Here is a 17,948-nt window from a genome sequence, read left to right on the forward strand (position 1 = left end):
TGAAAACCGCTTGGGTAAAAGAACTTTAAAATTTGAAGATCGGAGATCCACCAAGAACTATTGTTACATGGATACGTTGTATATATTGTTTGTGTTGTTAAACTTTTTTAATGGCAATGGACTAGAGGAATCGTTATGGAACCATTTCATTTTAAAGATGCAGCATCTATTCAGATGAATTATTACTCTGATCTCGTTCTTTATATTATATATATATATATATATATATATATATATATATATATATATATATATATATATATATATATATATATATATATACACACATAATAAATCCACACACAATGATATGCTTTCATTTATCTTTCATACATACCCCGTTACTTTTGAATTCGGCAGAGTTCAGTAGCATTGTTCTTAAGTAACAGCGGAACCGGAAATTATTAGCCTAATTTTCGCTGGTACGGCTGTAAATGAGTGACAGCATTTTATGAGATCGACAGATCTCGTATCGTACTACATGTCCAAACTGCAGGGCATGAAAATCTCCACAAATTGCCGCCATCATCTTTTCATGTCGTTTAGGAAGTTAACTACGACTTAATCGCTCCTGTGTGGTAATGTATATGTACTTGGATCGTATCTATAATAGGATTCACATAACATAGTTCATTTCATTGCTTCCAGGGTTATTATCTGTCCAATGCTCCTTATTCCTTCCCAGTTATGTTTGACAATAAATTGTTTTTTAAATCTGTGATGCTGGAACCGACTGTTTGAGCAATTACAGATGAGAGTATATAATATTTATCTGCATTAATAAGTTTGTTTATTAAATATATATTTATTGCTACTTGTAGGTATTCATTTACTTTTTGTTTGGTTTTATATTTTTCCAGAATGAATTTTAGCTCCCGCTGGTTTTGTCTCCAAATTTTTTTGTTGGGATGGATGCTGTTTTTTATCATCATTAACTATAACGATGCAGTGAAGTAAAATTTTACAGCTATTATTATTCTTTATTGATATAACAAAATGTCGAACATTTAATGTGCACAGCCAGGTCATATTGCAACATATCTTGTTCATGATATAAACATTTGCTAACCTTACATGATGAAATGAATATACGCAGTTTATCTGCATCATTCACTAGTAAACACATACCACTAAACTTTGTGTGTGTGTGTGTGTGTATGTATTTGTGTGTTTGCGCGTGCGAGATAAAAGAAATCGGTCTCTCTTAATCTCAGTTTTATACGTTTTTATAATGTTTCTCTTGGTTATTTTTGAAAGAATGAGGCATCACAAAAACACCTTGCAGTTATAGCGTCAATTACCATTTCTCTCGTTCTATCAGAGCTGGTAAAGGACTTATGATAGTTTAGTCGTAGAATGGTTATTTTTGTTTATTCAGGATGTGCCATCATCAGTTTGGGTAACTGCACATAGCAGTGGATAGTTTTGGAGTAATCAGCTATGCAAGACGTTGGATACCAAATGCTGTGAATCATGGTTTTTGTATTTAGGTGGAGAGACTCTAAAAACGTTAAAGTGGTGCTGTTATTTATAGTTGTCACTGATAATTGGTAGGTTGCAGAGAATACCTGTCGATGGTCTCTAGTGACCACATGAATTTAATCTTCGGTGTCTTCTGCTTAGTGTTCTTGGTCCACTGCTATTTATGTTATATTCGCTCAAAATGTGTTTTGGCCTTGAGGCCAAGATTGTTCCTTATGCAGGTGATGTTGCTCGGTTTGCATCAATCTTCTCTCATGAATGTAGGCCATAGCTGCTAAAAAGCGAGTAAATGGTGGATATTAGAAGGGGGTGAGGGAAAGAAGCTGAACCTAACGGAGCTCAAAGTATGATTGTTAGTGAGTCTAAGACACTCGATACCTTAACCCCCTCCCCCTCATCTTGTCATTGATATTGTTTCCTTAGAATTTAGAATTCTAGATGTTATTATTATTACAGATTCACTTTTGGGAAATATGTCCGTTGTATATCTTCAGTTGCGCAACACTTCAATATACTGAGGAAATCTTTCAAGATTTTTGGAGACCTGTTTGTCCTAAGGAAATGTTTGTATTCGTTTATTCTGCCATGTTTTGAACATGGTTCCCTGTTGTTCATTAGCAACGGTCTTGCATTTTGAATTTTTGAATAAAAACGTAAATCGTGCTTAATTTCCTTTAACCAGATCCAAGTATTGATCCCTGGTTTGCATCTTCAAGTACTGAACTAAAACTTAAGCTCTATTAAATTTCTTACTCAGGTTCTAAGTATGAATCCCTTGTACCGCCATTCATACTTTAAAAAAAATGTTCATAGTTCTGATCACCCTTTGCCTTCAGATTCCGTGCACCACAGAATACTGAATACTGTATGCAGTTAGCGTAGAGAGTCTTACCTTCTTGTGAGTTTCAGTACAACACCGTTTTGTAAATTTATGTACCATCTGTGACCAAATTATGGAGTGATTTTCCTAGTCATGAAGTTGAAACATGGAACTTTTGAAGTTCAGACTCGCTGCAAATGTTTTTATGGTTGAGCAGGCTCACGTAACTCATTTTTAAAAATTTATTTGCGCTATCTTATATTTATTTATTATTTATTTATTTTATTTTTTTTGCATACTTCATTTTTCTGTCTTACTTTTTCCGTATTGGGTTGCTTTTTTCTGTTGAGGCCTTTAGGCTTGTAGTAATCCGGTATTCCAATTACTGTTGCTGCTTGACCAATAATAATAATAATGTTGAAAGCTATGATTTTACTAACGATGCAATTAAAACGTCAGAATGTTGTCTTCAGTTTGAGAGCATCATGTAACCAATTAGGGGATGAGGCACACAAATTTATTCTTGTCTGTGTGCATTTTATATACATGTACATGTACATACATACATATATATATATATATATATATATATATATATATATATATATATATATATATATATATATTATATATATATATATATATATATATATATATATATATATATTATGCCCTATACATATATATATACATATAAAGTTCAGAGAGGGTCATAATCTCTTACTACATCTCAGACAAAGGCCTACTGGAATAAAATGCCGAGATACAAATCTAGACTTTATTTGCAAATTTAACGAAAGGATTTCAGCAAAAGCTAAGGTCATGAAATGGAGTGATTCACACCCCTAAAAATGGAAATCACAACTAGAGGAAATTCCGACTCACAATCAATTGAATTAATGATTCTAGACCAACCAGTACGAGTGACTAACACCCTGGTCACCAAACAAAATAAGGTCATCGTTATTAGTGCACACATGCAGCACTCACTTAATAACCCCTCCCTGGAAGTGTGACGACACCTGTTCAATGTTCGAAGGATCACAACGCTTCCATCAATCTGTCACATTGTCTCCTTGCATTTTGGCCACGATCAGAAGGCACAAATTAGCGCGTCAGATACCCGCTGTATCTAACTATGGAAACCTCCAACGTCAACATAAATCCCACCAGCACAAAATATACCTTTCACAGGCCAGCACATTGTTCGCTACAAGACTTAATAAAAGCTTGGGCCACCTAACCCAGGGCGGCCCTGCCCAGGTACAAAAAAATATCCATAACGAAAGTTCAGTAGCGGCCAGCTCCAAAAATCAGAGCAAACAATATGCACTAGATACGAAAGTTACTTATCTTGTATGCACGATTGTTATTCCAATAAACAGTTATTATAGAATGCATCACTTCACATCTTGCATTCTTGATGATCTAAATATTCTGGATGGCTTGCGACTGTACAGGCCCATGTTTCTCTTCACATCTGGAGTTCTTGACGATCCAACTATCCTGAATGCTAACTGCTGTAGCATTAAGTTTGGTTAGCCAACCCCATAACAGATCAGACAGATTCCGTCCGATATTCAACTCACCCCCAAAAAAAAATTCGTAATCAACAGAACTTTATTCTGAAACTCTGTACTCAAAGATATTGCATCAGACGACAACTACACATCTTAATATTCTTGCATAACAACACCCGGGCCTAAACTCACTATGAAATTAGCCCATGCCACGACTCCCAAAGTTATGGGAATACAAGACTTAGTACAAAAAACAAAGGAAAGAATCTATAAGATACCCGATCTCTAAACGGGAAAGAAAGAAAACAAAAAGAAATCCATATATCTATAAAACCCTATGGTATTCTGCACTTAATTTTAACTAAGTATCATAGCACACAAAAGCAAAAAACTGAACTCGGACAATTGAAGATTTGTATAACTCTACGGACCAACGTCCTCCCTAGTTAAAGCAACTACAAGTCACGCCCCATTTAAAACCCATTGAAAAGAGAAGAGAGAGAGAGAGAGGAAAGAACAAAAATTATCATAACCATTAACCTGTCTTTTTAATTTTAGACATGTGTGTCAACTGAGACACACCCGTATTCTCATCTAGAACAACAAATCTATTCGCCATCTTTACTTCTACAACACGAAAAGGACCTTCAAATTTAGGACCTAGCTTATGGTTCAACTGATTCCTGACATTTATTTTCACAAAAACCCTATCTCCCACAGCAACTTTAATTCTATCCAGCTTTACATTGCTTCTCTCCACCATATCCTGCGTTTTCATTTCAAGATTCCTAGCAAGACGCACATATCTCTCTTTTGCCGTGGAAACAAGCGCCCTTACAGTCTCATCCCCTGATGGAATAGGCAACAAATCGAACACATCCCGCGCTGGCTAACCAAACAGTGCTTCATTGTGAGACATTCCAATGGTATCACTAACCATGGAATTAATGCTATGGTGCACCTGTGAAATATATTGATCGCAATTTACATCATTCCCCCTTACAGTCATCCTGAGAGCTTCAATAACCTTCCTATTTGCTCGTTCACACAGCCCATTAGCTTGTGGTCTATAGGGAATAATAGTGACTTTCCGAATGCTCATTACATCTGCAAGACGCTCTAACGTCTTGTTCACAAATTCTCTCCCATTATCTGTAATCAGCACCCCAGGAACCCCATTAAAGAATGTGACTGCCACCTCTTCTGCTGTTTTATGCTTCAACGGAACAATCTCTACAAACCTAGTTAATTCGTCAACAACCGCCAACAGGTGCCTATGGCCATAACTAGATTCACTGAAATTGGATAACAGGTCCATATGGACCCTAGGGAATGGTCTACTGGGAATAAGAAATGAACCCAATTTACAAGAAACGACCCTCGATGGCTTACACGCATTACAAACTGAACAACCTCTCACATATTCTTCCAAAAAAACTGTCCCCGTATATTCTGATACGTCTTCTCAATACCCAAATGCGAACTGCCAGACCTACAGTGAACAATATCCAGAATCGTAGGCACTAAACTCCTAGGAACAACTATTTGCGGCGCATCACCCTTATTCTCACTATTCCTCAGTCTGTACCTAATCTTCCTAACTAACAAATTACCCTCTAATTCAAGCCCTGTAAAAGGCAACTTATAACCCTTCCTAAATAATTCCCCTCTAAGAAACGCTTTTGCGTCTGCCAAAATCTCATCCTCATCCTGCTTAGTTCTACTAAATTAATATCCCAATCTATGCAGTCTCCAGATACATAACATACATGAGTACCATCTGCATCAGAAAGACTTCTACTAAGTGCGTCCGCTACAACATATGTCTACCCTTTATATACCTAATCGTGGCATCAAAACCCCTGATTGTCAGATACCACCCAGCCCTTTTACGGGAAAGATCCGGTTTATTGAAAAGATCCAACAATGGCTTATGATCCGTAAGAACCTCTACTTGATTGCCCAACAATAACATTTTAAAATGCACTAAACTAGACGCTACAGCAAAGGCCTCTTTGTCCACTGCCGACCATAACCGTTCATTACCACCCGGTGTCTTAAACTTCCTACTATAAAATGCAATCGGATGGAGTCTTCCATCGAACTTCTGAATAAGGCGTACCCCTATACCATCATAACTCGCGTCCGTTACCAATGTCAAAGGACATTCCAAATCAGGAAACTTCAACACTGGCGGATTCGCTAAAGCATCCTTAATCTTTTGAAAAGCTACTTGCTGTCCATCTCCCCATACAAACTGCACATCATCCCTCAGGACTCTGTCAAGGGAGACGCTAGAATAGAAAAACCCTTCACAAACCTACGGAAAAATCTAGCCATGCCTAAGAATGACCGAATCTGTTTTTCATTCTTGGGAGTGGCAAAATCCACAATTACCCTAACTTTTATCATCATTACTTTAACATCCTTCTTAGAAATGACATGACCCAAATATACTATCTGCCTCTTCAGAAAATTACACTTAGCTAACTGTATCTTCAAACCCGCTAACGTAAGCCTCCTAAAAACCTCCCTAAGAACCTCTAAATGATCCTCTACCGAATCAGTGGCAACTAATATGTCATGCATGTATAGGATTACTCATTTCCCTAACAAGCCATGCAAAACTGTATTCATTAGCCAAATAAATGTCATAGGACTAACTGATAAACCAAACAGCATCAGTGTGAACTCATAATGCCCCTTTGGCTAACTGCACAGTACATGCGTTTGTTCATGTTTCTGAAGTACGTCACTTAGGAGATTTAAAGATTCCTACAGAGGTTCATGATACGAGTATCACTGAGTAGATGTTGAATATCTTGCAGGGAGCTGACATTGCTGAGTGTATTTCTAAAACCTGCAATAGCATTGCTGTTATAAAATTAGTGATTTCATTTTTGGCAATAATATTAGATTAGTCAAACGACTGTGTTAAAATTCACATTTAAACAACTACAGTTAATGACTGAATAAATTTGATTATTCATCAGAGCTGGTAATATTGTCTTCTTTGTTTTGTAATTGTTTCAAAAATTATAGACTCTGAGAGATAAGAAATTCAATATTGCCGAGGTACTCTACCATCAGGAGTGTCTCCAAACAGTTTACCCCAGCGTCAGAACAAAATAACTCTCATTTTCTGATGTACCTTAAGAATAAATGTAAATCACTACTACCCAATGACAAAACAGTGGTACTGACGGTGGATGAAACTCACTTGAAACCATATTTTTTTATTATAAAGGCGGAAATTCAGAACACTTGTTGAGATGTATACCAGGAATAATTGGCTTGGCCAGAAAGATACAAATAAAACAATGAAGTTCCCACGGTTCTCCTTTGATGGAAATCATATTTTAGGAAATGAAATTCATTATGTACCATTCAGCTCTGAAAAAACTTCATGAGATAGAAGATGGTTTACTCTTGAAACATTATTATAAACTGTCCTGAAAAGCGTTCTCCTCACCCACTTTTGAGAAACAGTGTTCATTTAGCTTTACAAATATTCATTGAGTATCTCATTCATGCTTTATTAACTCTTGGAAAAAATCAGTTTCCCTTATTATTCAGAAGTTGCAGATTATGTAATTTTTTTTTACATTATATTTGATGGACAATAATGAATGTAAAATCCCCATTAAAGGTCAAAGGTTAAATAATAAATATGCTGCTCCAATAAGTAATGAAGGTCATTGTACAGAAAAAATAGCAAAATTAATAGTATTGGTTTCTAGCATTTTATTGAATAATTATTGTTCCCAAGAAAATAACTACTGTATATTGTAGCTAACAAAAAGTTGAATAAAAAGAGAAAGTTAAAAACTTCAGCTACCTAATAATAGCTGTATGTAAAAGACAATAATTAAGGTATTTCATTCACATATAGTAGAGTAAACCAATGCACTGCTGTCTTGTAATTTGACGTTAACACTATGTATAAACATTTTTTAATACAATGATAAACATGTTTGTACTTCGGTACATACTAAATTGTAACTGTAAATAAATGGTTTTGGTTCAGTATTTTATATTAATCTCGTAACCTGTTTTTCGAATTAATATTATTTGATGTACACAAATTAGTGTAGACAAAAAAAATAAGTAAATTAACTAATTACCATAACTGGCAAGCAACAAATTGTCTATTTTGGTGACGTTTTGTTTACATTTCTTTCGTCTGGGAACGTAGTCAGTGCTAGCGGCTCGGACTACCGTTGCTTACGTCGCAATACATCGAACAGACCTTATCTCTCGGTGGTCTTGATCTGGGTCCCTTCTAAGGACTAGTACACTTGTAGATTTTCCACTGAACATTGCGCGTTGATTAGTCTATCCTGATAAGGCGGAAATTCTTCCAAGCAAGAGAGTTGACAGGCTGCTAGGCGAAACGTCAACACGTTCTGGAAATAGATTATCCAGATGATGGCTAACTTATAAACGATCTCTCATTTATAATAGTTTATGCACTATGGAGGAAGGTTCACTCTATGTTATTGAGCGAGAATTTTAACACCATGGAGGGGTAATTAAGCTATATCACTGAGCAAGGATTAATTCATTTACTGGACGTAATTCAGAAGGGAAATATACATGCTAGGCATTAAAGAAGGGATTTGTGTTGGGAGATGAAAAATATTGAAACAAGGAAAATTGAGAGATTTCTTAGTTAGATACTAGTAATTAATCACTAAATTCAGACTTACCATCTGTTCTACATTGCATGTGCACCCTTGCAGTCTTGCTGACTCCAGTATGCCTTCTTTGACAATTACGACCCATGTGGTAGGTCTTGCTTGGAGTTGGAGTAGAGCTGGCGGTCCTCTGACCGTGGGAGTGAGGTGCGTCCATCGCTCGCCTTGTTTTGGATCTCTTAAGATGCCCTTAGGCTTTGTGATTGGCCAGACACGACTCAAAGGGGAGCCAGCATATCTGAAAGCAATTAAGAACCAGCAGATAGGATTCACAGGGAAATAGGTCGTGGGGCAAGGAGACTTAAAGGGAAAGCTAGCATGGTTATTAACGTCTGTGACTAATAATTACCAATTCCTGGGTCAGTCTCCCTTCTGTAAACAACTCTCACTACGACATCTTCATCTAGGGATCGGGGTCCCTATTGTATCCCCACCCTGGCTGTTCCTTCTAAAAGGATTTTGGACACTATTCCAAAAGGCTGAGAGACGAGAACAACATCCATTTATAAATATGTATGTATGAGTGTATATATATATATATATATATATATATATATATATATATATATATATATATATATATATATATATATATACATACATATATATATGTAATTCTAATAGTTTGATGTTGCCCTCTTTTCGGACAGTGTGCTTTTTTGATATGCTTGTAACTACAAAACAACATTCAAACACAAGAAATTGAAGAGACTGATTTGCCGGTCGGGAAGATGAACCCGAGTCACCATAACCACAGGGAGGTCATGTTGCCGACCTGACCACGAGAAGGATAAAAGTCCTGTGGTTATGGTGACTCGGGTTCGTCTCCCTTAACCGGCAAATCACAGTCTCTTCAATTTCTTGTGTTTGGATGTTATGGCTTCAGTTACAAGCATATCCAAAAAGCGAAGAATCTCGAGAAGTTAAGAGGGCATTGTGGCTATTAGAATTACGTATGTGTCTGGTAAAAGTGACCAGTAGATTCTACATATATATTTCAGCCTAAAAAGCAATAAAAACGATTGCCCACTTGGCTACGATGGTGAGGATGGGTCTATTCCAGCTCTAATAAATATATCTGAAAACGACAGGTATGTACGAGAGGTAATAGACTTTTATCCTTCTCGTGGTCAGTTCGGCAACGTGACCTCCTGTGGTTATAGTGACTCGGGTTCGTCTCCGCATCCGGCAAATCACAGTCTCTTCAATTTCTTGTGTTTGGGTGTTATGGCTTTGTAGTTACAAGCATATCCAAAAAAGCACGAAGAATTCGAGAAGTTAAGAGGGCATTGTGGCTATTAGAATTACATATGTGTCTAGTAAAAGTGACCAGTAGATTCTACATATATATATATATATATATATATATATATATATATATATATATATATATATATATATATATATATATATATATATATATTATAAAATGCATGTGTGTGTTTACTTTTTACAGAGATATATCCTAGTTTCTCTCTGACATGTTACAGCACTTTTCGCCCTAAGAATGGTTAAATAAATGGTAAATCTCTCTCTCTCATATGGTTATATGCACATGTTGATACTCTTGTAAAAGGTATTAAAATTGTTAATGGTCGGAGCAATGTGTTCTAAATCATTCCTTTTATACCTGACCTTTTCAGTTTTGTTAAAGGTGGCAGTGATCGATTGTCGGTGTTACAATCGATTTCTGTTTTGCTCAATTTTTGTTTGTTAATCTGTGTGAATCTAATTTTTGAATCTTATTTATGGCTTCTTTCATGTATTTTTTTGAGTAATCCCGTATCTTTGTCTGACCTGGAAGACTATTGGATTCAGCCTATTGCCAACTTAAATTTTCACTGTATTTACACCACTGATTCTTTTACACTGTCAGGTTAAGTGTTTTTCCAGTGGTGACTTGAATGTCAGTATTTTATCTTTCTGTTGGGAGGACATATACATACATTTACCTTACTGTTAAGCTTTCCAATTTCATGCCATACTTCCCGGTCGAAATGGAGCTTCTCAGGATATTAAACGGAGTGAATATTTGGCTATCATGTCAGTAATGCTACGCTGTAAAAGTGTCACGCAGCCGTGCTCTCACACTGAAAGAGCTGGAGACTCTTGATTCCAGATGTCGGTTTAAAGAGTTGAAAAAGACCCCAACACGAATTGCTGCAGATTTAATGTCTGCAGTTCATTCATTCGTACATAATAGTGTACTACACACGATTTCTCCATGGCTCTTTGAAAGGGAAGTGTGTAATTGATACCGCACTTGGCATCTTGAATATCAAAGGTCATTCATTAAAGTCATATATGGAACATAACTGCCTGACTCTAGATTTTCTGGTGTACCTGTCAAAGAAATTTTCGCCATTTTCTATTATCTGCTCCGTTGACCCAGTTTCCAAAAGGCTATGCTCTCTGGGAACAAAAGAAGTAATAACCAGTGTTTATTAGAAATGAATTTTATAGATGTCCTTTTCCCACTGTTCACCTGTGCAGATCTTACACGATTTTTATGCTGTTCTATTCCCTTTTTTAGTGTTTTACCGGTTTGCCCAATACGTATATTTAGCCCAGACTATATTGACAATGAAATAGATTAGGAATACAGGCAAGAAAGTGAAATATCCTGACTGTGTATTAGACAGTGCAGTAGAAGGGGCAAAAAAGACTATCACAACAAAGAAGAGCCTTAGAACACGAAATGTGCTTGCACTGCCATATAATAATAGTATGAAAGATATCTGCCATCTTCTTAAGAATTCTGGTGTTGTTGTCGCATTTAAGAACAATAAAACATTGAAACGTACTTATAAAAGGCGCCCGACAATACTAAAGGGGGTGTATATAAAATTCCATTAAAGTCTTGTGACAACTTTTATGTAGGGTAAAGGAACTGGAAAAGAGAAAACAAAAGCATAAAAACTGTTTTAAGATATACACAGGTGAACAGATGAGTTTTTGTATATGTCAGTGAAAAAATCATACATTCTATCAGCTGGGAAGGGGCAGAAACGGTAGTTTATTTAGTCTAAAAACGAACTGGAAAGAAACAGCCTTTATTATGGATAATAAAAATTTCCTCTAAGAACATGATTATCAGACAGTCTAATAATGCACTGGAAAGGAATATCATTGTATCTAACTTAACACGAGAGTTATGGCCATAATATGAATGTCATTCAAGGCATGTATGGATCCAATAAGTTTAAAACAAATTTGTAAAATGTTGACATTTTAAGGAAGGCATTAGGTATGTATGGAGAAGGGATTATCATATTTGTAAAGATAGTACAGGGTCACTAGCACTAGTGAGTTTTTTTGCCCCTCCCCCTTGACACTTGTCAGGTATGGATTTGTAATTTCCAACGTTTGGTGCTGTCCCTTGAGTATATATTGTGATTTCTACCACAAGCACTAATGAGTTTAGTCACCACCTCCCATTTTGACACCTGTCAGGTGTGGATTTGTAGTCTCAAACAGTTGTTTACGTTCGTCCGTACTGTCTCTGTGGTACATACATTGTGATTTCTACCACTGCGTATCAGTCCTTCGTCAGTGGCTTGGAAATAAAGCTGAAACCGCTCAGGACCTACACCCAGTCTCTTTTTTCACTTCCGATGATGTGTGACATATATATATATATATATATATATATATATATATATATATATATATATATATATATATATATATATATATACGTTAAATTCTTTCCCGGCAAGAGGGCTCCAAAGAATAGAAAAGAAATGTCATTACCACATCCATGGTTAAACTATAGAATCTTCGATTAGCCTTCTGTGAAGAAAACTTTATCATCATTAGCAATACTATAAGAACAAAATCGGCTGCTAATGACCAGTATGAAGTTTTGCGAAAAATTGCAACTTGCTTGCAATAAGCTAATATTGCAAGCGCCACAATAATTGTCGTAAACAGCTTCATACACTCACAGAAGCTCATCAGTAGCGCATCGAACCCCCTACACAGAAGGCTCATCAGCAATGCGTTGAGTACCCTACATTCATTATTTCAGTCACCCCTATCTTGTTTTTTGTTGCGGTCTTTCTGAATGTTAAGCCTCCTATTTTCCTGTAATATATTTCCACTTGACTACCATAGTCATGCAAGACTCTCTCTAATCTTTTATACACTCCCTGCTGCCTTTATTGTTTCACCAAATCTGTGGCTCACCTCTTCCCTTATCCGACTGACTTCTGTTATATATAATCCCAAATCCGTATACAAACGTACTGATTCCATCCTTCCACCATCCATTTCATCATCTTTCTGATCTCAGTTAATTTTACTTTCATAACCTTACTCAAGCTCTCATTTACTCAAAACCTTCTCCACTTGCGAACACTGTCACACTCTTTTACTAGTTCCAGCAGTTTTTCTTTACTATCCCCTGTCATTACTGTATCGTCTGCGGACTTCAACCTTTCCACGATCTGTTTACAATTTATTTTCTAACCCACAACTTTGCACCTGCATTTACTGCCCTTTCTCTGATATGTTGCACTTCCCTGATAAAGACATTGAACAGCCATGAAAAGAGCGCATTTTTGTCTCAGACCTACTTTTACAACAAGCCATTTGTTTACCAGTATTTCGAAACACGCGTATCTTTCATTATACTGAATTGAATTTTAACCGTTCTCCATATTTTATGTTTTACACCATGCACTCTGAACATCAACACAGTAACCCCTTCCTCCTCCCCCCACACATGCATATATATATATATATATGTATGTATATATTTATAGATTATATAAATTGTGTGTATTATATATACACTATATATACTATATATATATATATATATATATATATATATATATATATATATATATATATATATATATATATATATATATATATATACAGTATATATATGTTATGCCCTACAACAACAAGGTCAAATAGGGTCATAACTCCTTTCTACATCTGTTTTAAGAACAGTGTCATATCATCTTACACCCCTAAGATTCTCTGGTAGCAATGCCCAGCATTTGGGTCAGCACATTCTTTCTTTCTCGTCGACTCCTCTCACTGAATCTATCCTCAAACAAAGGCTTACTGGAATAAAACACCCAGATACAAAACTAGACTTTATTTGCAAACTTAACGAAAGTAGTTCAGCAAAAGCTACGGTCATGAAATGGAGTGACTCACACCCCATAAAAATGGAAATCATAACTAGAGGCAACTCAGACTCACAATCAACCGAATTAATAATTCTAGACCAACCAGTACTAGTGACTAACACACACTGGTCACCAAACAAAATAAAAAGGTCATAATCATTCTAGACTAAATAAATGTCATATTCTATAACTTGCAAAGGTCAAAATACGTCAAAGTCCGGTACATTTCCAAAGAGTACATTTCCGACCCCTTACTCAGCGAAACATCTGAAGAAGTCAAATAAATTCTTCATTAATTCTCAAAGCATAAAAATACAGATATGGGAATTCCTCCCACGTTCTTCAACCATAAATACTTGGACAAAATAAATATTACAGAAGTGGAGAAAAACAATCTACAAAATAAATATTATAGAAATGGAGAAAAACAATCTACAGTTTGGGAAATTGAATATGATTCTTAACTCCAAACAGCAATGTTCACAGTCTTGAGTGATAAAGCACTAATCACAGGTCTCTCTCAAATTTTAGACTTTTAATAAGGTTCAATGTTGGTCTTCTAATGATTCCCTTTTCCCATACCTAATCCCTTCACACCTTGGGACTCTGCCCAAAAGACACACAAACGCATGTTCCCTACCGGAGCCTGGACACTTTCAGCGAACGCACTTGCAGAATCGCATCACATGATCCCACTCCTCGAAAATCCTGACGCCATCATTTTACCTAACGAGGAAATGTGTCAGATGATAGCTAAACATTGTCTCCAAGATTTTGGGAGAGTTTTCCTCCCCACTTGTTAATTCAACATTCACTATGTATTATAATTCATAACATACTTGTGACCTATCGGCTTTTCATATATGCATATATGCATTATATATATATATATATATATATATATATATATATATATATAGATAGATAATATATATATTATATATATATATATATATATATATATATATATATATATTATATTATATATATATATATATATACACTGTGTCGTAGAAATGTATTCAAGTATAATAAAAGAGAAAGTGGTAATAGTAAGTATACTCGTCCATAGTTCAGACGTGGAAAAGAATAAGAATGAGAGACACTTCATGTGAGAGTGATTATGTAACTAGGTAAGAAAAATGGAAGAAGTTAATTGTACTGTTTGAACTTGCTGATTTGAAGGAAAGTGTAGTTGACAGTGAAAGAAGTGATGAAGATGTAAGGTCAGAACACTTAGTAATGAATACCAATTTTAATGTTTTGGGTGTGTTCTAGAAATATTAGATTAATTGTTGGAGATAGGTAGTTTTTTTAGTAAGATTTTCTTTAATATGATAAGAAGAGAAAATATCTGGAAAATATTTATTAGATTACATGATAGTGTGGGGAAGTCGGAAGCGTAACATGGGAGAAGAGGAGCGGTTGGCGCTCTTCTCATTAATAATTTTTTGTGAAATTGAAAAAATAAATAAATTTAGTTTTATTTTCATGGAAAAATTGAAATCGATTTATTTTTTATGATTTCAAGGGCAGGTTCATCGGTCCTCCAGTTGCCTCTATCGCATACCCTAAGAAGTACTAGAATTTCATTAAAAAAAAATTAATATCCGTTGTGATTATATTGGATTTCATTCGTATATATTTTTTTTTAAGTTAATTATTCCAGATGTTAAGAAAGTTTTTACTAACCGAAGTTGTGTGGGTATTTTTTTACTCAAAAAATTTTTTCTGTTTTACTCTCTGAAGAATTTGGAAAATGAACGCTCAAAACCTCAACCATCGTTAGATAAACCCAGTGAAACCTTTATGTTTATTAATGACGGACGAAGATTAGGAAAAAAAAAATGGGAGATGAAAACGTTGAGGAGCAGTCATCAGCCAATATTCACCTCACGTGGTGGACGTCAGAAGCATCTCATAGCTGTGTGGTCAGGCAGGTCTTGTCATTGTACCGACTGATGCCAGTGCCATCTGACACATTTGTTCTTGACTCCCAGAATTTCTTTCGGAAACGTCTCTCTGCTTAAATAATGAACTGAGTCATTGTGATTATTTACTGCTGGATTTGGTACTTTGGAAATTAAGTTTATTAATTCTTAAAATTTGATTGATTTCCACAGTAAAGGTCTCCCATTAAGTTTAAAATTCTTAATTACGAAAAATTCATTGAAATTTGATTATCATTGCATAGTATTTAGAATTAGTTGTTGCAGATCGAAGAAAGAATTTATATTTTACTTATCGAATTTCTTTCACATGCGGAGACCCATCTAAAAGGAAGGCCTATCGCTTCCTTAGAAGTTAAGACCCCATTTTTACCTTTCCTTTCTTATTCTCGTCTTTTTATCAAGTCTTCTTTTTACCTGCTCTCCTTGTTTTCTCTTGTCTTTTTTCATTCCCCCCTCTTTTTTGTTTTGCTTTCCCTCCCTAATTTTTCATTATTTTTATTCCTTACCTCCCGTATTCTTGTATGTGTGTTTTAGCCTTTCCTCTATCATAAAAACTGATATCATGATAGTGAGAGTTGAAATATTTAGCTTTTATTAAAAAGTCTTTTTTTTTTTGAAGAAGAAGAAGAAGAAGAAGACAAACGTCTGGAAACTTCCTCTACCAGTATTCTGCATCGAGAATAGACATTACCATCCCAGCCCCCGGAGAACATGTCTTCCTCAGTCCCCAGGACTGCGGTGTTAAACTATCGTGTTGGTGTCTCATGTACCACTGGGAGAGCCTACCAGGTGATTTCCAGCGTCTTCTGGTTACTTCTAGCCAGGCTTTCTCACGATTTCTGTCATTTCTCCCTTATCTTTCTCCATACGATTGCGTGTGCCCGAGAAATTTGTCTGAGTGCCCAATGCACTGCTCTTTTTTATTATAGCAAAGTTGACAGTTCTTTCTTTTCCAACTGCACTTACATAATTACTTACAAAATTAACACAGTGGCCTCCAAGTTCTCAAAATAGGAGGCCCTAAAGATATGAAAAATTTTGGTTTCCTTCCGATTGATATTTCCACACGACGGCAGTACCCTTTGGAATCTCTAGAAATTATAACATTTGTTTCTGCAAGGTAAAATCCCTCTGAGGAGTGCTAATGTGTGGTAAAAATGAATGACTGAAAGGGTAAACACCCACTACTTCATGCGTTATATTTTGTTAGTGCAACCTTGGAAATGGAAGACCATAGTTGCAATTCGGTAATTTAGTGCCTTTTTAATTTTACTTTTTTTTGTATGAGGCTGAATTCCAGTTCCTTAAATAATTATGACGGCTCATTTAAAAGTTACATGATTACAATGTACCCTGCGTTTGTGGTGTTATTTTTCAAAAGGAATGTAGCTATTCATTGCGTAACTGTAAAATAGCATGTTAATGACTTACGGTGAGACAATTGATTTATTAAGGATACAGCGTCAATATATACTTTACGCAAGAACTGAATCCTCTATTGATCCTGGCAAGGAGAGTCTGAATTAAGGAAGTATAGGCAGTGGCCTATGTACTTCCGTGAAGGCTAAGAAACGACTTCTTTACCTGGTAGATGTTGAAAAGAGGGAAAAACCGTAAGTTTTATGCCAGGTTTTTGGTTGTGGATATAAATCAAGTCACTTTTTTTTCTTGTAGCATTTCCCAGACATGGAAGGAAATGCTACATCAAATAAAAAAGTATTTTTTTCTTGTAGCATTTCCCAAACATGGAAGAAAATGCTACAAGAAAAAAATTTTGTTTTCTTGCAGCATTTCCTTCGATGTTTGGCGCCCACTCTTTTATTTTTGTAGACATGATTAATTGTAAGAAAATCCTGGTATGCCTCAACAAATGACTTTTTACTTTTTAGTTGATTTTAATAAAAGCGCCTTTAAAAAAATATATATATTTATTTTTTATTTTATACTTTTTAGTCTTGACAGAAATTGTAACCGATTTATGATTGTAGCTACCGGAATTGAATGTGATATTCTATAATATCCTTTAGAGCCAAAGAAGGTTTGAAAAATCCGTCGAGTTATTAACTTGGTCTACCAAGTCAAAGAAGGTATGAAAAATCCGAAGAGCTATTCACTTCATACCAATTCTGAGTTACTGGGAGCTAAATAAAAGCGTATAAAAATGCAAAGCATGATGTTATTTTCATTTTGTGTATGAGAAGACGCAAGAGAACAAGCAAGAGAGAGAACAGTAAAGAGCATCTACTACGGGTTCGCTTTCATGAGACCCAACCAGGGCTCTTTACAAATGGATTTGGTAACATTTAAGTCTCTTCTTACTAATTTTAGGT

Source organism: Macrobrachium rosenbergii, chromosome 56 (assembly GCF_040412425.1).
Source record: "Macrobrachium rosenbergii isolate ZJJX-2024 chromosome 56, ASM4041242v1, whole genome shotgun sequence".
NCBI lineage: Eukaryota > Metazoa > Arthropoda > Malacostraca > Decapoda > Palaemonidae > Macrobrachium > Macrobrachium rosenbergii.